Here is a 23,727-nt window from a genome sequence, read left to right as displayed (position 1 = left end):
TACTGTGGCACTGAATTTTTAAAAAATGCATTGTGTTAAATACTTGCTTTTCGTTGTCTCAAATCTACTGCCAATGAAGTTCATTTAGAAGAGCAGACCCAGAATAGCTGCGTGCAAAATAAAATTGGCACTCCCAGTTCTATTAACAATGCAGAATTTGTTGTGTTAAGGTTCTGAACACCTTTGGGTGTGATGAAGGTTCCTTTGTGCACATCGGGCTCATCAGGAACTGTTTAGAAATAAACACATCTATTTTTGCCACTATGGTCTGAAGGTGCAAGGCAAGGACATGTTTTCATTCTCAGACTGTTTCTGTGCATTCTTTTCCACACAAAGGTCTTCTCTTCTCATTCATGAAGATTCCTATAGCATTTCGTAGGCCTCGTTTCTATAAAAGCTTCAGAGCGGTAAAATGCAAGCCAGACAAGTCACTGTGACAGCTGAGTTTCAATCATTGTTTGGTTGCCATGGCAGCCCAACCAGGCTTTTTGGCAGATTAAACACTTTATTTATTGGACAGAACAAACAAATGCATATTGGCTTAAAACTTACAAGATACGCAAACACCCCCCCCCCCCAAAGTGTGGCAAGTATATCAAATAAGATTTAAGACTTCAAGGTTTAGTTGAGTTTTTCCATTAAAAAAACTTTAGTAAGGGAAAGACAGGGAAATAAAACCAAGGTATCTCAGTGTGCATTAAACATGTTCAGAGTCTATGGAAAGCTGACTGTTTTAGAAGATATCTCTACAGGAAAGAGATACAGTGGTACCTCGAGTTACAGACGCTTCAGGTTACAGACTCCACTAACCCAGAAGTAGTACCTCGGGTTAAGAACTGTGCTTCAGGATGGGAACAGAAATCACACGACGGTGGGATGGCAGCAACAGGAGGCCGCATTAGCTAAAGTGGCAGCTCAGATTAAGAACAGTTTCAGGTTAAGAATGGACCTCCAGAACGAATTAAGTTCTTAACCTGAGATACCACTGTAAAGCTAGAAAGATGGGCTAGAGGTACAATGAGGGGGGGTGAGGAGAGAGAGGGAGAGGGAGAGAGAAGGCTTTAAAAAAAAGTTCCCATTGGCATCCTACTTACACTTGGGAGTGGGAGTTCATCCAGATCAGGTGAGCAGTAGGGACTCAGAAATGATTCACACAACCAACGTTTTACAATGTGTGGAGTAAACAGGACTGGCTCCCCCCACCCCAAATATTTTGGCTTCTTTTACTAGTCTTGGGAATGCTCCAACATGGATGAACTTCTCTTCTGAAATGCATCCTTCAACTAAAGAAAACTTTATTTCTTGCCTAATGAAATTTTCTATGTACTTCAGTTCTGCAGACCCCTCCATACATTAGGACTTGGTATTTAAAAAACACACACAAAAAATTCAGACTATATTCCAAAGCCCTTCAGACAGCAGCCCTGTGGTAAATATTTGGAATGATTACAAGCCTACACATTTGAATTCAGTTGAAACAATCATTCCCAGTTAAAGATCTAAAAGAATAGTACAGTGTCAGTATAAGGCACTTTTCTTCAGTTCAATATTGCCTTTAGAAAGGCACATTCATGCCACATTCTTCGCTGCCCTCCAATATTTCCTTGGCACTTCCAAATGCTTACACCTCTTCCTCATTTCCTACAAGTTACTACTGGAATAAAATTGTTGACATATTACATTCAGCTCCATGGCGGGCGAGAAAATAGCCGCCCCCAGTCAATCAGTCATCACTGACAAAAGTTTTTTGACAGTCAAATTCCAATTAGTCCTTTATGACCAAAACTGCTTTGAAAATTTTGAAATAATCAGTATTAAAGTTTCCTTGAACTGAACTGGCTTTATTTTAATACTCTCTACCATCCTGGAGCCTCACTTCACCCTCACATTCTTTTGCACAAGTCTTTTGCAAAGCCATCCTATGCTTGTTTTACTCAGAAGTAAATTCTACCATGGTCAGTCATGTTTAATCTCCTGCAAATGTCTCTAGGATTGCAGCTTTGGGCTCATGTGAGCATTTACCGTATTTTTTGCTCTATAAGACTCACTTTTTTCCTCCTAAAAAGTAAGGGGAAATGTGTGTGCATCTTATGGAGCGAATGCAGGCTGCACAGCTATCCCAGAAGCCAGAACAGCAAGAGGGATTGCTGCTTTCACTGCGCAGAGATCCCTCTTGCTGTTCTGGCTTCTGAGATTCAGAATATATTTTTTCTTGTTTTCCTCCTCCAAAAGCTAGGTGTGTCTTGTGGTCTGGTGCATCTTATAGAAGAAGAAGAAGAAGAAGAAGAGTTTGGATTTGATATCCCGCCTTTCACTCCCCTTCAGGAGTCTCAAAGCAGCTAACAATCTCCTTTCCCTTCCTCCCCCACAACAAACACTCTGTGAGGTGAGTGGGGCTGAGAGACTTCAAAGAAGTGTGACTAGCCCAAGGTCACCCAGCAGCTGCATGTGGAGGAGCGGAGACGCGAACCCGGTTCCCCAGATTATGAGACTACCACTCTTAACCACTACACCACACTGGTGAAAAATACAGTAATTAGCTTGTCTTACAGAGTGCTACACAATGTAGCCTTGGTAGTAGCTCTTGATGGCATTCGTTTTGTCTGTACATGCATCCCTATTTTTGTCCATGAAATGTTGGAAGCCTGCTGTTTCCACAAGGCAAAGCCTTTGCACTAGCCACTATATGCTAACAGAGGAAGTGTAGAAGTGCTTTAGCACCATAGCAGGAGAGGACATCTACACTTCACTCTCTGTACACGGAGATAGCAAGGCTGCAGCTTTAAGTATCTGCATAAAAGTGATTAATAATTACTTCTTAACATATTTTGGACTGTTTAGACCATAATCTATATTGTACGTTCATTTCTGCATTCAACTTCTTACATTTTAAAACTAGCTTTCGTTGGTGGATTTAAGACACCTAATGCAGGTGAACTGAACTTGTTCTATTTTATTACAACTAGTTACTCACCTGAGATAAAAACTACTTTCTTTTCTTGTGTGTAGCTAGTGTGACTTTTGCCAAAATATATATCTTTTAGAACAGAAAATACCATTGTATAGCCCTAGTACATTATCATAATAGATGCCTTTCTTATCCTCAAGAACAAAGAAATATATAACCCTCTTATGTTACCTTGAATTCTTTTTTAAACCAATGTATTTTCAGAAGCATGTGTTGTTTGTTAATGATTATGCCTGTTCAGTGAACTCCACAAACACTTCAGTGCTCTGTCTAGGGTTAATTTATTCACAATCCACATCAACATTCCACAGTGACCCATGGCGTTCTCTCTACAAACACACCGGTAGAATATTTTGGAATGAATGTATCAGGTAATTCATCTCTTTAAAGAATGTTTTACCTGCTACAAAAACTATGGAAACTGAGTTGGTTAGGTAGAAGAAACAGAAACTGGGTCCACAACTAAAATTAACCTCCCACCTTTTCTCTTTATTAAAATGCCTCATTAAACAAGGCAGTCATTAAACATGACCCAGAAATTGTTAACAATTTAATATGGGTGGACAAGAAAGCCAAGAGTGGGTTTTTGTCTCTTCAGAAGCAAAAACCCAAGGAGGAATATGAGACAAAGTTGTTTTGCCTATCATATTTAAATCTCTCTTAATGTTATGAAGCTGTACAACTTCTTTAGCTTGTGCAATGGTTCTGTCTAAATAACTTTTATGTTAACTATCTTAGACTTTTATGTTGGAACAGAAACATGTCCTAACATGAAATCTTTGTCTGCAATCTGCTTTGTGATTCATTCATTCATTCATTCATTCACACAGTGTACGGAGCTATACACAGAACTTGGTCCCACAGGAGGCAGTGAGGGCCACCAACCTAGATGGATTTAAAAGAAGATTAGACAAATTCATGCAAAAGGACGCTATCAATGGCTACTAGGCATGATGGCTATGCTCTGCCTCTATAGGTGGAAGCAGCGGTGCTTCTGAATCTGAGTTGCTGGAAACCACAAGACAGGAAAATGCTCCTGTACTTGAATCCTGCATGCGGATTTCCCATAGGCATCTGACCAGCCACTGTGAGAACAGAATGCTGGACCAAATTGGCCATGGGCCTGATCCAGCAGGCTCTTATGTTCTTAAAAAAAACAACAACTGAATTTATTATTTTACTTTGGATGTGGATAAAGAAATAAATGATACAGAATGGCCTCAAAGAATAAATTTTCTCCACAGGAACAAAATTAATGATCCCAGAAGTTCATGGAGAATTTCTGATACCCAGCAATTCACAAATGTTAGAATCAAGGCCAGGGTCCAAAAAAACTGCAACTAGTTCCATGGGCTAGAGACATTTATAATCCAGTTTAAATAATTCTATGTGTTTTGCCAGAATTGGTCCCAATGAGGTTTACTCAAAAAGGCTTTGAAGTTTTTCCTTTTTTTAAAACAGCAACACCAGCACACTGCATGGGACATCATTTATTAAACCAGATCATAATATGGAATGAAAATCTGCTGTCCAAAGGAGGAAAGAGTCAACAATCCCATTGGACATGCTAAATCCTTGGGTGCACCTAACTGATAAACAGATTTCGCCTTATGAACAAGTATAACAAGATATCGCTGGAAGGAAATTTAAAAATTTCAGTATTTACAAATTAGACACTTTCGCATGGATCCTAACTTTTTGCTCCATAATCTAAAAGAGCTTCTGCTCACAGAAGAGAGTTGTATTAGTGAAAGTAAAGAGTGAGTTCAACTCCACTTCTGTGAACAGAGGAAAAAGTTAGGATACAAGCTTTTATGAACACTTTAGAATAAGCCTCTGCAAACTGACTGACTTCAGGGAGATCTATGTACTATATACACACAACTATTTACCATATTTTTCCGTGTATAATACACTCCCTATTTTTGAGGACTCCAAATTAAGTAAACACCCCTCAGCACTACCCATGTATAAGACGAGCCCCAATTTTAAACCTAATTTTTTGGTTAAAAAAACCCCTAGTCTTATGCAAGGAAAAATACGGTACTTTAAGTTTTTTAAAAATCCGTCAATAATTTATACTTTCATAACACAGAGCACAGCAAACTAACTTCTTCACAATTGTGGCAGGAGTGGTATATAATAAGGACATTTTGAAAAGTATTTTACATTTATTTTGACAATTTATATACTGCTTAATTACGATTGTTTATAAGCAGTTTTTTAAAAGCAACAAAGATAAAAATCTGTACAAATTGGTATCCATGACTGGATAGGAAATGAGATTCAGTAGTGGTGTTGTTTTCAAGACTTGAGGGTCAGGCGATTTCAAATGAATACAGTGATGCCTGCCCAAACCTATACATGTTTATTAAGAAGGAAAGATAGAATTTGATGTAGTGCTAAGTGGGATATGTGCACAAGGCACAAAGTCTGCATGCACAATGGAACTTCCCTGCCTCCTCCCCCTGTGCTCCCCTAAACCTTTTCTGGAGTTTTCTCCAGCCCTGCAGAGCAGATTTTAGTAGACTTCTTAACTGAACCCCACCCTGAATAAATATTAATAGAAAGCACTGTAAAGATGACAACTCATATGGTACCCAAACCCCTCCCACTTTTCTATGGTATTATATCAAGGTTCCACAAGAAGCTGTGCATTCAGTAAGATGAAAAGTGTTGATTTGTCTTAACTTTGACTGTATGTTACCATGACTGTCCTGCTATGGCAGCACATATAGCAACATTTTACTTTGCAGTGTGGCCTCTCATATGGCAGGAAGTTCAGGGTTGGTAAAATTATCTACAGGACCTGATTTACAGGGTTTTCTAACTATTGATAAAACCTGTGTAACTACACTTTTATAGAGTTTAATTACTTAGATATCCTTCAAAAAGGCAATAAAATTTCACTCTTAGAGTGCTAAAAATAAAATGTTCTGCCAAGAATGAGAAAAGTTCTTTCTGAATAATATCAAACAAGCAGAAATATGTAAACCTAACAAAAGAGGGGGTTTTTCACCTTGTGAGAGCACTATAATTTTAGCCAACTAGTAGGTGTTACTTCTGAACAGAATAGCAGTTGATAAACTCGTGCAATTCCATACTATAAATATAACAGCTTTAAAAAGTTGCCTTTAAGGAATATCGAACTATCTTTAAAGTTTCCCCGTCAAAAATAATGCACATGAATACATGCAAGGAAGAGAAAGAAGAATCACATTTAAAAAGCCACTGAATTTTCAAAGTCAGGGCTCCCACAATAGGTCAATGTCTAAATTTCTTTCCTTTGTGTTTCTATGCCCAAAAGTTCTAAGAAAATAGTTAAAATCTTTGTTTCAAAATGCCTCTTGCCTTGCATTCATATAGGCACACGAACATATCCCAATCATTCTATAGGAAGCGTCTTCTTTGTTGAAAGCATGGTGCCAAGTCATTGTTTATCAAATGGTGCAGGAACTTAGAAAATAAGAGGCTTGAACTAGCAATTTCAGAGGCAAGACTAAAATATCTTGCTTTATTTAGAGTGTCCCATGCCACTTATTACGCTTGGCAAGGCAAATGCCCTCTTTTCATTCTATCCCCGGCTATTCACAGAAAACTGAACTCCAAGAATGCCACAAAGAACTGGGATGAAGTGGTCCTCATAGAGCCTCTCCATAGCTCAGATATGAACTACTCTGGCAAAGAAGGTTGATAGAATAAGACTTTTACTATGGGGGGAATTGCATTCAGACTCAATGCAGGCAAATGGAAACAGGAAGAGCCACTGGAGAGAAGGAAAGATGGAGTCAGGAATCCTGTATGGAATTAAGACCAGTCCCAACCACAGAAGAGGAAATGGACCCAACATTACACAGCTGTCTGTCAAAACGTAATTGTGGTTCAGTGAATAAATAGTACTTTACAAATAAGTATAAACACATTAATCACCCAGGTTATTCCATATACTCTTTGATGGAAATTGGAAGTTTGTAGCCTTCAATTTTCAACAAGACGAAAAGATTCTGATGACTCTGGAGTCCCACCATCATGACCTCAACCCTGAGCAGCAGCCAGGGTTAGAGTGTTGAGAAGGAAGCAGACAGATCAATATAACCATGGTGCAACTTAGGGCAATGCTGATCCCAGCCCTAGCCCCAGCACTAAGCATGAACAGGAATTAAGCATGAACTGGAGTCCTTGAGGCAGGAATTCCAGAAACTGAGCCGATTTATTTTGAAGAATCAGCCCACTGGGAGCCTCATGCTCCCTACTGCCTGCTTGCCTGCATAAGCAAGGAGCCGACAGATGCAATTGAGTGCTAGACTGTAGGCCAGAAGACTATCCTTTTAAGGCTACATTCTTGAAGAAAACAACAGAGCTTGGAAGGGAGAGTCTGGTGCAAAGGGAATGAAAGACCTCAACTGAGCTTGAGCTTTTTTCCCTTTCCTGTTTGGAGCTATCCAAGGTCCTGCAGCTTCATGTCAACCCTACCTGTCTCCCTAACCCACTTGTCTCACATACACTGCACCCTACATGGGTTCCTAATTAAAATCTGAACAGCACAATACGAAACTGTAGAGGGAGGAAATAGGCGATAATCACTAGTCTATACAAAAGTAGAATAAGCAGGCTTCTGTAGTGCTGGAAAGTTTTCTCAACCAGGTCAGTATCAATAATGATGCAATCAGTCATCTTTTAAAGTTGGTTTCCAATTACATTCTCTCGTGGTTGAAGACAGCAAAGTCATAATTTAATCATTTGACAATCTCATAACTGTAAGCATTCCATTTGATTGACTACCTTGTTCACCCTGGGTTTTGTAAACGCTTTAACTTTAGTATGGGATGACCATCGAGCTCTCTTTTCCTCGTAGAAAAGCCTGCAGGAGCCGTGTGCTCCTTAAAGGGTGCGTGGCTCCTGTGGGCTTTTGCGGGAGATGGGGGAATTCCCCCACCTCCCGCAAAAGCAGGGAGAAGGTCTGGGAGAAGCGCACAGGCTGCCTGCAGCCTGTCCGCTGCTCCCAGAGCTGGGGGTGGGTCATATTTTTTTCCTTGATTTCCCCCTCTGAAAACTAGGTGCACCCTATGGTCAGGTGCGCCCTATGGAGCGAAAAATATGGTATGTATAAAATTCTAGCTGTGCGCCTAAAATTTAATATGTAAGGTGGCCTAATGTACAGGTAGTCCTGCATTTTGTTTGTGTGATTTGTATTTCTTAATTGTTTCTGAAAGCCGTGTTTTCTTAACACTCACAGTAAACTGAACAATTCAGTATAACAGATAAATAAGACAACTCACAGTAAGTTGAGTAATTTAGTGTAACAGTTGAAGGTCTAATTGGCAAAGTGTCCACTGATCTTAGTGCTAATGGGCTTTGCACAGCTCTGAATAAAAGTTCTGTGTTAAGCAAAAGTTTTCACATCAACAGTCATCAACACTGGTTAGCCACTTGCTGCGTTTCCCGCTGATTTGAACAATTTTCAGTGTACTACAATACAGTCAAGACACACATGAAAAACTGACTACTACTGCTTTTGCATGTGCAAGGTGAAAAAGGGTTGTGTCATGCCCAAATGTGAAAGCCAAGCCATATCATTCTGTAAATACAAAATATATAGTTATTTCTATTCTGAACTTAATCACCTTTTGGGGGGGGGGTAAAGGGGATTCTGGCTGTAAAATGTAATAAACCACACTGTTTCTATATACAAAACTATATTCAGCTTACAATTTAGTAAATTTCCATGATAAATTTAGAATGGTAGGCAGTAAATGGAGTCAACTGGGAGCCATTTTCATTATGGAAGTAAATAACAAGGGTGACTGAAAATATGGGATGTCCATACTGAAACTTTAAAGTTGTTGGGAGCTCAAAGCCTTCATAGTTATGCTGCAACAATTTTTGCTAATCGTGTCAAACCTACAAGGCTATATTATGAAGGAACTGGGACCTATTTGAAATTACATGGTCTCTAAAACCTTTTACAGATATGTATATGCAAAGCATCATGAATGTAAGGTATTGTATAAATTTAGATAGTGTAAAACTATCTAAATAGCATAGTTTATACATTGAAGAAAGCAGGAAAAGTGTAAATTATTTCTACCCCTGAAATTGATTCACATTCTTGGCACAAGAGAGAGAACCCGTGAACTTCAGCCTTAGGACTCAATACTTACCTGTAATCTAAAAGTTCATTTCTCATTATTCTCATACTTTGCACATTTATTCACATGCAAAATATCACAATGAGGAACAAAGAAATAATATCAAATCTTGCCAAAATTTAGATGTGCTTTTTTCTTTCTTTTGAAATTACTTCTCAAAAGGTAACATTTTTTACTCTGATACATTTAAACAACTCTACATTCTAACTTTAGAACTTGGAGAGAGGAGGTAGCTCAATTTTGGGGAAGAAAATCTAGTTTAGTTTAAAACTCTCATGCAAATAATAAAAATAATTGAGAACACAGAAGATTTTATCTTTAACTAGCAATTATGTTAATAACAATTTGAACAAGAATCACATTGATGGTGCTGTCACACTTCTAAAATAGCTAATTTTTTAAACATAAAAAACCAGGAAATAAGCCAATAAGCAGATTTTAAACTTTAAAAAGATGACAACTCAATAAGCCAAGAATTTCATTTTATATTTGCATAATATTAAGTTAAAACTATAGTTGTAAGGATTTTGAATTAAGAAAGTTAGACTCTTTTACATATGCATGCATGCACACACGAATTAGAGAAAGAATAACTCTGAATGCAAATGCAAATCCTAAGAATAGATTCAACGAAAGTTTGGGCGACATCCAACTATGTCATTCTCCGAGCAGATCCACTGAAATCTATGGACCAAAATCAGGCAAGGAATACATTTTATCTTGGGAATATTGACCTTACAAGCTGAGAACATGGGCCCCAAGACTGACCTTGTATCTGTGCACATTTTAAAAATTCTAATCTGTTTCCATAATCTTTGCTTCAATCTATAATTTGGGTTCTGAGCTGCTCTGTATAAAAACAATCTCTCTGTTCATAATTGAGAATCTAAAAGGGGCTATAAATTTTCCCCTTTGGGCCATGGATTAAAATTCAGGTACAAGAGGCCCTGCAGGATGAAGCCTGCCAAATTGCAGACAACTATATCCAGGGACTTTTTGTGAGGCAAGTTAGAGTGATTCACTTTCCTCCAAAATCTCACATGTGAAAGAAGGAGAAGGGTTTTGATCTTTCTAACCTTAAACTAATTAGGAGGCAGCCAAATAGTGTGCATTCTTCCTTTTATTTATTTTTAACCATGTAGTTTCACACCAAAGTATTCAGGTAGCAATATTTCATATCCTCAGGTATCTTTCTTAAACAAGTGAGGTATCCGTCCCTTTCCCCACCTTTTGGAATAGCAAACTCCAACATTTTGTAAGGCATTTCTAGAACAATAACTGTTAATAAATCTTAAATAATATAAAATAAATTTAAGGTAAGCGATCAGAATTGAATATGCTTCCATCTTTCTTGAGAGACAATGGAAGAGTGCCCCATCTGGGGGAAAGTAAACTGTTGGAGAGTTATGGCACCATTAATATATGATGATTCATTGTTACAATTTATTCACAGTGTTCCTTTCTCGGTGGGTTCTCCATGGGTTGAAGAAAGAGGAACACTGGAACCAGTACATTTCATTTCCTGTTGAAATCCAAGCTTATTGGTTCCAAGGCTCCACTTGCTGGCTTCTGCCTAGCATATTTCTACAACATAATCCTTCCAAGTAAATGTCAGTCTTATAAAAAGCAAGGTCTATGTCACCTTTAATTTCAACTATCAGGATGACAGCCATAAAAAATGCCTCAGGTCAGGTTTAAACTGTTTACTGTATCTGTCAAAACCATTCCTTGGTTTCATATTAAAGGATCTGTGTAACCAAGTGTTCTGGCTGCAGGCAAATGTGGGGTTTTTTGTAAGTGGACAAAGCATTTAAGATACGGAAATTGTTTCTGTATATGGAAGCAGCCTTTGGTGGAAGAGTTACAGATGAAAAATTAAGAACCGGCTATGACTACTGTAGCCTACATACTAGTTTCTTTTAAGGACTGGACAATTGCTAAATCAAAAAAAGGTATGTCTAGAAAGAAAATAATACTCTTCATTAAGAAAAGCAATTAATATTTATGTTTGGTTGGTCTATTTCTGTAAAACGTTACTTCCACTTTCTGATTTGCTAGGAAAAATACCGAGCCCATACCTAATGTGTGATTAGATCTTGAATGCATCAACAAATTAAAAATGAACAAATCACTGATTCCAGATGGTAGCCATAGAATAGTTCATAAAGAACTCAAATGCCAAACTGCCGATCTTCTAAGAAAAATATGTAACTGATTCCTAAGATTGGTCTCTGCATAGAAGGGTTGGCAAGTGAACAATGAAACACTATATTAGTTTGTTCTTAAAAAAGGAAAAGGAAAAGAAAGAAAGAAATATGGGGACTGCAGGAAATTACAGGCCATATAGCTTAACATCTGTTCCAGGTAAACTGGAAGAATTAATGAAGAAAAATGTCAAGCATATAGAGAAGAGGTTTTGAGGCCTGTGGGTGCATTTGGAATTTTGAAAAAGTGCCATGGGTGCTACTGCACATGTCAGACCCTCCAAGTGTCCCTATTTTCCAGGGACGTCCCTGATTTAGAGAAGCCATCCAGGTTTCTGATTTGATCCCAGAAGGTCCTGCTTTTCCTTAGGTTGTCCCTATTTTCATTGGAGAAATGTTGGAGGGTATGGAGTAATTCGACCCACAAGCCGTCTGAAGGCAATCCTGTTTAATGTTTTATTATGTTTTTATATATGTTGGAAGTTGTGTGGGGTATAAATAGTAGAAGTATCATTATGGAATGGGACGTCCCTATTTTCATCAGAGAAATGTTGGAGTAGGTCCCACTGAATAGACCTCCATAGGTCTGATCTTTCTGTCTAATCCACACTTCTTTCTATGTCTCTATGCATTCATATGTGGGGGTTTATTGCCTAAGTTTTACTGATGACAATTGCTGGCCCTTCTGTTCTAGTTTCTAAAGTTCATTTCACACTGCAGGACTTTGCTGCATTATGGAACTATGGCTTTTTGATCAATATACTGCCGTGCCATGCTAAATTTTAAATGGTGGGAAAGAACTGTAGGCCAGTATATCACCCCAAATTTCATCAGTGTGAAACTCCCACAATTATCCACGTTAATGAAGTTGCAAATTGATGTTTTCTGGAAACAATTAAGACAGAAAAGAGTGCTAAACTACATTCCACCAGTTTTCCAGAAGTGGATTTAAAGTCATGTGAAAGATCAAGATAAAACGTAAAAAATGAACAAGGGAACACCATAAAGATAGAATAAAGTAGCATCTGATTGCAGCCTGTCCCTCTCACACACACTCTCATATGCAGGTATTTTAACAACACTCTCTCACACACACTCAATACAGGATTGCCTTCAGATGGTTCAAGGTCAGCAAGTGATGCACATTGGGACACACATATTTGTGGGATCTGAAATGGCAATGACAATAGATCACGGTAGATAGCTTGATGGAAATGTCAACCCCGCGTGCATCAGCTGTGAAAAAGGTGAATTCCACATTAGGAATCATGAGAAAATGGTTTGAATATAAATCTGCAAATATCATAACACTATTATGCAAATATATGGTTTGACCACATTTAGAATACTGGGGGCCTGCAAGTGAAGGGCAGGTAATTAACAAACAAACAAATACTGTTCTAGTTGCTGAACTACAAAGAGGATATTGTAGCAATGTAAAGTGTTCAGAAAAGGGTAGCCAAAATGATAATGGATCTGGAACAATTCCCCTATGAAGAAAGATCACAACAACATTTGAGGCTTTCAGCTTAGAAAAATGGCATGTAAGCAGGGACATTACAGAGGTGTATAAAGTTATACATGGTGTAGGGAAAGTGGCTAAAGAATAGTTTTCCTGCATCTCTCATCCATGCAATGAAGCTGAATGTTGGAAGATTCAGGGCGGACAAATAGAAGTACTTGTTCACACAGTGCAAACGAAGGAATTTGCTCCCATAAGAGGTACTGATGGCCACCAACTTGGAGGGATTTAAAGAGAGGTTTGGACAAATTCATGGAAGATAAGGCTACCCATGGCTACTAGCCATGATGCCTATGTTCTGCTTCTGAATATCAGTTACAGATAGGTAGCCGTGTTGGTCTGCCATAGTCAAAATAAAAAAATTCTTCCAGTAGCACCTTTAAGACCAACTAAGTTAGTTCTTGGTATGAGCTTTCGTGTGCAAGCACACTTCTTCAGATACACTGAAACAGAAGTTGCCAGATCCTTCTATATAGTGAGAAGGTGGGGAGGGGTATTACTCAGAAGGGTGGTGGGAATGGGAGATTGGCAGATAGCTGAGATGAGCCTGCTGACGACTCTTAACCTCTCTCGCCCTGACCTAGCCACTGTGATCCATGCGACGGTCACCTCCAGACTGGATTATTGTAACTCGCTCTACGTGGGGCTGCCCCTGAGACTGACCCAGAAACTCCAGCGGGTGCAGAATGCTGCAGCGAGACTCCTTACGAGGTCTTCGCTGCGAGATCACATTCACCCGGTGCTATACCAGCTGCACTGGCTCCCGGTGGAGTACAGGATCAGGTTTAAGGTGCTGGTTTTAACCTTTAAAGCCCTATACGGCCTAGGACCCTCGTACCTACGGGACCGCCTCTCCTGGTATGCCCCACAGAGAAACTTACGGTCTTCGAATAAAAACATCTTGAAGGTCCCAGGCCCCAGAGAAGTTAGGCTGGCCTCAACTAGAGCCAGGGCTTTTTCGGCTGTGGCTCCGATCTGGTGGAACACTCTGTCACAAGAGACCAGGGCCCTGCGGGACTTGACATCTTTCCGCAGGGCCTGCAAGACAGAGCTGTTCCACCAGGCCTTTGGCCAGGGCACAGCCTGACTCCCTCCCTCGGCAATCTTCGCGGAGCTCTGGCCCAATGGTTGCCAGTGGCTTGAATTAATTAATTTTATAACGAATGATTTTAGACTGTTGTTTATGCTGTACTTTTGTACTGTTTTATTGTTGTTAGCCGCCCTGAGCCCGGCTTCGGCTGGGGAGGGCGGGATATAAATAAAATTTATTATTATTATTATTATTATTAACGACTGTAATAGGTCTTACAGGAAAAGGCAAGGGGTGAGAAGGTGAGAAATGGCTTAGTCATGTATAATGGGATAAGAATCCAATGTCTTTGTTCAAACCAGGTCTCTCCATGGTTTTAAGTTTGGTAATGAGTTGCAATTCAGCAGCTTCTCTTTCCAGTCTATTTCTGAAATTCCTTTGTAGTAAAACAGCTACTTTGAGATCTTGTATAGAATGTCCTGGGAGATTGAAGTGTTCTGTTATTTTCTTTTTTGGGTCTGTCTTGCAGCAAGTTCTCTCTGGGTATAAGTCTAGGTCACCTAAGAGATCTACAGCAAACCTTTTCAGAACTAAAATACCCAGCAGATGAAGTTAGACAACAGATCAACAGAGCCAGACTTATACCCAGAGAGAACTTGCTGCAAGACAGACCCAAAAAAGAAAATAACAGAACACCTCTAGTCATCACATACAGCTCCCAAGTTAAAACAGTACAACGCATCATCAGAGATCTACAACCTCTCCTGGACAATGACAGTTCTCTTTCTCAAGCTCTGGGAGGAAGACCTTTCATTGCCTACAGACAGCCACCCAATCTTAAACAACTCCTAACCCACAATAATACTACAACCAGACTTAACACGGACACTGGCACCAGAGCCTGCAATAAACCCAGATGCCAACTTTGCTGCCACATACACCCGGACAACACCATTACTGGCCCCAACAACATCACACATACCATCTCGGGACTATTCAATTGCTCATCATCTAACATTGTGTATGGCATCAAATGCCAACAGTGTCCTTCAGCTCTCTATATTGGACAAACAGGCCAAACCTTACGCCAAAGAATAAATGGACATAAATCTGACATCAAGAATCACAAAACAGAGAAACCAGTAGGAGAACACTTCAATCTCCCAGGACATTCTATACAAGATCTCAAAGTAGCTGTTTTACTACAAAGGAATTTCAGAAATAGACTGGAAAGAGAAGCTGCTGAATTGCAACTCATTACCAAACTTAAAACCATGGAGAGACCTGGTTTGAACAAAGACATTGGATTCTTATCCCATTATACATGACTAAGCCATTTCTCACCTTCTCACCCCTTGCCTTTTCCTGTAAGACCTATTACAGTCGTTAAGAGTCGTCAGCAGGCTCATCTCAGCTATCTGCCAATCTCCCATTCCCACCACCCTTCTGAGTAATACCCCTCCCCACCTTCTCACTATATAGAAGGATCTGGCAACTTCTGTTTCAGTGTATCTGAAGAAGTGTGCTTGCACACGAAAGCTCATACCAAGAACTAACTTAGTTGGTCTTAAAGGTGCTACTGGAAGAATTTTTTTATTCTGAATATCAGTTGGTGGGAATCTAAGAGGGGTAGCTTACAGGCTTCTGATAGGCAACTCAGTGGCCACAGAGAGGACAGGATGCAGAACTAGATGGGCCTTTGATCTGATCCAGGAGAGCTCTTCTTACATTCTCAATATGGTCAATGTTTTCCCCACAGTCATTGTCAACGCTAACATGAGTTACAAATGTCAATGAGAAGTAGAAGGAATTCAACCATCTGGGTTGAATCCTGTAGAGCTGCCCAGGTACCACACCTTGAATCCAACCACAGTGGTGGTGCCAGGAGTTGCACCTTCATCAGTTCTCGACAACCTCAGCTGCCTACAGACGAGGAATGACAAACTCAAGATTCCCCACCCCATCTCCAGTGAGGCCAGTTGGTTGGGGTGAAAGGGCAGGAGGGCCATTCGAAGGGGTATTTTATAGGTTTTACAACCTGTCTTTATGCATAATGGAGCAAAACATGACACACACTCTCAGCTTAAGAGCTGCAAATAGAAGAAAACGAGAGATGTGATCTGGTAAGACTTTTTCTGTTAACCAATACTGATTTTGTCATATTAAAGAGTTTTAAAATATTAATAAATATTCATTTTAAAAACACATCAGTGCTCATGGCACAAGATCAGATTGTGCTGACTACATTGCCCCAGATAAGTTGATTATATATAAAGAAACTACCGGTACTCATTTTTGATGCCTTCATTTGTCTTTGTTGCCATTTTCTAATTTTTATAATGGCTTGTTGTTGTTTAGTCGTTTAGTCGTGTCCGACTCTTCGTGACCCCATGGGCCAGAGCACGCCAGGCACTCCTGTCTTCCACTGCCTCCCGCAGTTTGGTCAGACTCATGTTCGTAGCTTCGAGAACACTGTCCAACCATCTCGTCCTCTGTCGTCCCCTTCTCCTAGTGCCCTCCATCTTTCCCAACATCAGGGTCTTTTCCAGGGAGTCTTCTCTTCTCATGAGGTGGCCAAAGTATTGGAGCCTCAGCTTCACGATCTGTCCTTCCAGTGAGCACTCAGGGCTGATTTCCTTAAGAATGGATGCATTTGATCTTCTTGCAGTCCATGGGACTCTCAAGAGTCTCCTCCAGCACCATAATTCAAAAGCATCAATTCCTCGGCGATCAGCCTTCTTTATGGTCCAGCTCTCACTTCCATACATCACTACTGGGAAAACCATGGCTTTCACTATACGGACCTTTGTTGGCAAGGTGATGTCTCTGCTTTTTAATATGCTGTCTAGGTTTGCCATCGCCTTTCTCCCAAGAAGCAGACGTCTTTTAATTTCGTGACTGCTGGCACCATCTGCAGTGATCATGGAGCCCAAGAAAGTAAAATCTCTCACTGCCTCCATTTCTTCCCCTTCTATTTGCCAGGAGGTGATGGGCCCAGTGGCCATGATCTTAGTTTTTTTGATGTTGAGCTTCAGACCATATTTTGCGCTCTCCTCTTTCACCCTCATTAAAAGGTTCTTTAATTCCTCCTCACTTTCTGCCATCAAGGTTGTGTCATCTGCATATCTGAGGTTGTTGATACTTCTTCTGGCAATCTTAATTCCGGCTAGGGATTCATCCAGCCCAGCCTTTTGCATGATGAATTCTGCATATAAGTTAAATAAGCAGGGAGACAATATACAGTCTTGCCGTACTCCTTTCCCAATTTTGAACCAATCAGTTGTTCCATATCCAGTTCTAACTGTAGCTTCTTGTCCCACATAGAGATTTCTCAGGAGACAGGTGAGGTGATTATAATGGCTAGGGGCCTCAAAAGCTGGAAGCAGCACCTTATTTTTATTTGATGGAAACTAGATGTTTATTACAGGATCATTGACTGGATGTGAAATTTGTTTTAGGCCTAATTTTTATTTAATTTGAAGCATCTATTTGAGCAGTGGTGGGGAACTTCAGGGTGAGAGCTGCCCTTCAGGCCATTCTCATCTGTCCCTTAGGACAGCCCCTAGACTACACCACTTAGCAGCCCTGCTCCTCATTCTTTGTGAGCACTTTTGCCTGGATGGAGCTGTGATAGTGCCTCTTGCTTGACTGGATGGAACATGGAAAGAGAGCAAGTACGTCTGGCACCATCCACTACCAGCATGCAGCCCCTGAAATGTTGATGAGGATGGAGTGTGCTCCTTCAGCTGAAGTTCTCTAAAGCAGGCATGGGGAGCCTGACACTTATTGATTCAAGGAACTCCTATGGTTATTATCTTCAGATGCAAAAGGAAACAAGAAAATTCAGGATATTTCCACCTTATCCCACTGCTGTTTTCACTAAGTCACAGATCACTGTGTTGGTTTATGGAACTCTTCCCACAAAATAACAACCCTGCTGTTGCTTCCCCAGATAAAAAAGGGTGAATCAACAGCCTTGCTCCTACGAAGAGCTGTTGACTCTTCCACATTCATTCCACATTCTGACTCACCACTTCAATGTGCAAATAAAACAGAGGATGAATACAACTTATACAATTCACAGAAGAAAGCAAAATGCAGTTTTTTGTATTTGGTTAACTTGAAAATCCACACAATCCAAGAGGGTTGTTAGAAATGAGCAATTCTGTTTTCTTGAACCATTTTAGATTTTCTGTCACCACTTGCATAAACTACTTCTGTTTGCATTATAGTAAAAACCAAACAGCAACCACAAATTGATTGATCATGGGCCTTTTTGTTAAAAGAATATTAATGAAATAATATTTCAAACAGACAAGTTGCTCCTCTGCTTATATAATTTTGAAATACATTTTAAAGCTACAATCCTCTACACATGTATGAAGTCCCAGTTTTCAATAGGGCTTATATATATGCAGAAAGGACAGGATTGTGACCTTAATTAGCTAATTCAAGCTATCCAGAATTGCAAGCACTAGTGGGTTTCTCATCCTGCACACATCATTCACTATACAAATCTTAAAATAGCAATTCTTCTGTGTTATGGGGCTGGCCGATGAATGCTGTAGTTAAAGCACATTGTCTGAGCATCTGGAAGACTAAAAATCTCCAAGACCTCATCCTTCCAAACATATCATTAGACAATAAGGGTAATCTTAAATTTGTTTAAAGTCATAGTAGTGAGCTGCATATAATCAGTCTGGGATACTTGTTTGTGTTAGCTAGCAAAACTTTTCAAGCTGTAAAATGTGAATTGCCATTGCTTTAAATCCAAATGCCTTTCTCTTTATTTAAAAATAAATGTTAACTGTTATCAGTAATATGTTAACATGTATTAAGTTATGATCTCTGCTGTTTTAAGTTCACTGGCTATTCTGATCAAGAAGCCACAATGCCTATCAGTTGCCTTATCACCATCATTATTATGAAAAGGTCCCTCCACCGCTTATAGTGAGCAGAGAGAGTTAGCCCCATCCCCCAGGCAGAGGGCCTTCTCGGTGGTGGCGCCCGCCCTGTGGAATACCCTCCCATCAGATGTCAAGGAAATAAACAACTATCTGACTTTTAGGCAACCCTGTTTGGGGAAGTTTTTAATGTTTGGTGTTTTATATTGTTTTTAATCTGTTGGGAGCAGCCCAGAGTGGCTGGGGAAACACAGCTGGATGGACGGGGTATAAATAAATTTGTTGTTGTTGTTGTTGTTGTTGTTGTTGTTATATTAAAAAGGTTCATAGGATTTCACTTGTATGCTCCTTGGGATGCTACTTTTTTTGCTTGTTCCGTACTGTTCTGATCTGGATTTTGTGGTTAATTTTGTGACAACTTTACATTTGGGGAGGACTAGGAAGGAATTTGACTTTAATGTCAGCACCCTGATGCACCTTTAGAGAAGGCTGCCTGACTAACCACCTCACATTACTGGTTGGCTTGAGGGGCTTGCTTGGTCTGATGATCTTGGGATGCGCAAACCTACCCTACTGCCAACTCAGCTAGCAAAGATGAAGTAAAGGACTGTTCTGCCAATACATCATTATAATGGGGCTTAAGTGATTTACAATGTAAGCTGAATGAAAAGAATGCCCTATGTCTCTCAGGAAAACATTTAATCAATTGCTTGTTATTTACAAGCAAGATGTACAGACACCAATTTCCCATAAAAGAGTCTTAATCATCTAGCACTTTTTGGTTTCTTTCTTGCATGAATATGTTTTGTTAATTTGCCCAAAGATACAATGCCCATAATTGTTTATACTATTATTCCATTGTGGGGGAATCTCCATAATTCTCCCTACAACCCTTGCCAACTTTGTAGCACAATTACTTCACCCATATCTGCTTCATACCACTTTTTAGCCCTTCTAAATTGCCACTGAAGTAATGTTACAGATTTCATAGATCACCCTTTTAGTTGCATGAGAGCTCTGAAATACTGCTTTCTCGACTTCAGTTAAGGAGATGCGAATTACTGCTTTCTTAAGAAGAGAAATGCTGCACAAAGAAAATCTGAAAATATTTGGGTCTGGTTTTCCTAATTTTTGTACGAAGCCCTGCAAAAGAGAAAAGAATGGATCCATTTACCAGATTGTGTATTCTGCATATCTCATAACTTCCAAAACAGCATAGCCTACAGCATAAAACAGGGATTAGAGACAACCAGAATGGTGGCTGTTGACTTGCCAAATTTTCCCCCAGACTAATAACACAGTTTTGGGGAAATGGATTACCAATCTCGTGAAGTTTTTGCAAACTTGCAAGAATAATAGGCACTGATTTCCATGAAGAACATTTATGTGGACTGATATCCAAAAGGTAACCATTATGAGCCATAAATTTTGAGAGGTTAAGAGTTGCATTAGCTGAAATGCTCTGTAATAATTTCTTCAGTTAGATGCATCTAATCCCCCCTAATGCTTCTATATAGATAACCTGAGATAACCACAGGTTTACATCCATTGTGAATAAAGGAATTCAAAACGATCTGCTATTTCTTCAGCATCTGAGGTATAGATATTAAAAGGGTTAGGAAAAAATAAAACAAAGACTGGATGATGTCTTCATTTTACAGCTGCAAACCTTCCCGATAGCAAAGTTTAATTTATGTCAGGATTTTATATCCTTACCTAGTAGTTTAGTAAGATCTCTAAAATTATTGACTTGTAACAGAATAATTTGAAGGGTGTTATCTATTTACACTGAGGGAACAGCACCCTTATGACACTATTTCCTGATATAAAGGTGCATACAATCACAAACAAAGATACCCTCTAATTTTAACATTCAACCAGTTTCAAATGGAAGGAATGATCAAAAGAGAGAAAAAATAGAGTTTTGTTTCTACTTTGTTTGTTTTTAAAGAAGACAAAATTTGTGGAAATTAGGATAGCAACACTTAACAATATGTACAGGGAAACCTGTTGCCTTTGCAAGAAATCCTTAAATACTGGATTGATGTACATGAACTGGCAAAGGATACTAAAGTTGCTGGTATTAAAACAAATGCTGTAAACTGTTGGCATGACAAGGGTAGGAGACTTCTGAAAAGTCAGCTGGTTTACTGTTTTAATGTTGTTACCCTTGTTCTGCCACTGCAACAGAGCATCAGCAAAGACCATTCTGTTTGTTAAGAGAGAAAGAGAGAAAGGTTAATGACATCAGGCGTAGGGTGAGTAAAGGCAGGGCTTGAAGAAACAATTTAGAGCTGGGCTTCCGATTGCTCTTTTGCAATAGAGCAAAGCATGCTCCCAACCACCACCAGCTGAGTGTCCTTTGCTCAAGGAGGCAGAAATGGTTTGTCAAACCACTTTGCTATCCCAGCAGCAGGGGTGCTGGGGCAGGTAGGTGTGTGTATGTGAAGGGAACAGACTTTATTCTGTTACTTATGCCAGCAGCAGCAGGGCAGAAGAGGAATGGGTGGTTCATATCTCTCCCCCAACCCCCTGATACTTCTCCAGAGTAAGCAACAGAATAAACCTGCATATTAAAATGTGGGCTATCACTTAGCCCAGTGGCAGGGCGGGCTTTGCCCCACCTCCACCCTGCTTCTCCTCCTGAGGAAAGCAAGAGAAGAATATCAGCATTTTTCAAGTGAAGGCTTGCTTATACCAGCAGCAGGGAGAGAAGAGGGATTGGGAGGAGCTGAGAAGCCCCTCCCACCTGTCAGATTTGGCCTGCGAGCCTAATTTTGATAAAGATCTGGGCTGCAGAGCCTAAAAGGTCCCCCACATCATGGTTATGTCCTGATTTAAAATTCCCGATACTCGTTATTGTGAGCCCAAAGTAAATAAATATACAATGCAGTTATATGACTGAGCAAATCAGAAATGTTTCTTTTTACACATGTCTCTGGGAACCCATGTTTACGAGTACTTCCCATGTGACATTGAACACACTTGCAAAGGGGGAATTTTTTTACATGGGTCAAACTGTGCACTGCAGGGAGGATGGGAAGCACTGTAAGGGGAATAGGTGGGTTCATTGAAGTCTAAGAGGAGTGGGGTTGGCAAAGGGTTGGGGGAGTAGTTGGGGTTGGTGCGTGAATCAAGAAGGGGCACAGCCCCTAGTAATACACATACTTGCAATAGCTAATCTTCCAAATGCCAAATCAGACCTGAAAATTCTGTAGTCTAGTATGTCTATGCACATACATAAACATGGCAAAAACCAAGGTGACAACTGAAGACAACAGAAACTCCAGGAACACAGTCTAATTGCTTGACTGTGAGAAGTGGTAACAATACTCCTCAGAATCCATGATCATATCAGCAAGCTCCAAAATTTGTAAACTGGAACCTGGCCCAACAGGCACTCTGAAGTATTGCACAAAAATACAAACACCACACCAGCTGCATAGCGCAAATCTATCAAATAATCCTCTATGGCAAAAGCCTTTGTCACAGGAGGGGAGGAGGGAATCAACAGGTGAAAAACAAATGAAGAACAAACAGTAGATCAGAGGAACTGATTAAACTGAAATAATATGCAGCAAGAATACTCGGGAATGGAGTAATGTGATATTACTACTCCTTTGTGCCAACTGGTCTGCTTTCTTCATACACACAATACATAAAATCTTTTTACTAGTCCTGTAGACAAACAATGATTCAAATTTCAAAGGTCACTTTAAAATATTAAAGAGCAAATCACTTTCAACAGTGACAAATGTGTAAGATACAAAATAAAAGGCTGATTCACCCTTCAGTGACCAAACCCGAAGTAAACTCATTCATTTTCTGAAACTTCATCAACTCCACAAAAAACCTTTGCAATGCTCCTTATGAAGTTCCTCTCCAGATCTTTCTTCTCCTTACCTCAACTTCAGGGGCATAAGGATGTGCATGAAAAGCACCTAGAAGCCCACAAACCAGAGACACATTTGGGGAAGTGATTATCAGATCTGCCACAATGGTATTAGGGGAAAAACAGGCCAAGTAGGTGCAGCCTACCCTCTGGGTCTAGAAGCCAACAGCTGCACACTGATCTCTACATACATGCATTTAGCTCAGACCACAATGATATTTTCTTTTCTTTTTTTGCAAGGGAGTGTCTAGTGCCAATTTTACCATCCAAAACACAGTATTTTCAAAAAAGACAATTTCCTGCTATGCTAGACTTGCCATCATTTTTCTCATTTTCTATCAGCACTCAAACTGACCGACCAACTGCAGGAATACAAAATAACCACTATAAAGTACCCCCATTCAATTCTGCAGTTGTATGGCAACAGTATGGACATATTAAGAATAATCCAACTACTAGTAGCTCACCTTCTTAATTTTTCCACCCAGTTCTTAATTGTAAATATCCATCTAATTGCAATGTATCCTAGCTACATCACATGTGTTACTCTACCCACTGAAATATTTCCCTTTCCAGTTTAATGACACCTTTTCTTGCAGCACCAGTCATTAATTATGATACTGACATATTGTTGAACCAGCCTCCTCCCCACGGCCTTCCTATTACTCCTCAAAATACATGGTGGTTGTTTTTTTTTCACAGAAGCAGAAGAAAAAATGGGTGCAATCAAAACTGATAATAACCCTAGTTCAAATTCCCTCCACATTTTCATTCAATCCATGAAACAAATAAAAACCAAGATTAGGTTGCAGAGTATGATGAGCAACAGCACACCCCTTCAGCTGCAGTTCTTTTTCACACACATCCATGCATACTAATATCTTCAAATGTGATGCTGGAAGTTGGAGGCAATTACTGCTGCGAGGCATTTGTAAGATGTCAGTCATATCAGAGCAAACACCATGACAGTCAAATCCAAAATGTACATTTCAGCAAATCAAATATTTAGTCACATGAACTGCAGATGTCAAAAAAGAAAAAAAGAAGAAGTGGGGGGA

At 39.8% G+C, this 23,727-nt stretch overlaps 1 protein-coding gene across 1 annotated transcript in view; it reads right to left on the bottom strand.

The window, feature by feature from the left end:
- PRKD1 (protein kinase D1) overlaps positions 1 to 23,727 on the bottom strand; it is a 106,427-nt gene that overhangs the window by 56,781 nt on the left and 25,919 nt on the right. The window lies entirely within an intron of this gene.

This window comes from Podarcis pityusensis, assembly GCF_964106645.2.
Source record: "Podarcis pityusensis genome assembly, chromosome: 1".
Classification (NCBI taxonomy): Eukaryota; Metazoa; Chordata; class Lepidosauria; order Squamata; family Lacertidae; genus Podarcis; species Podarcis pityusensis.
This window is presented reverse-complemented; position numbering and strand designations above follow the sequence as displayed.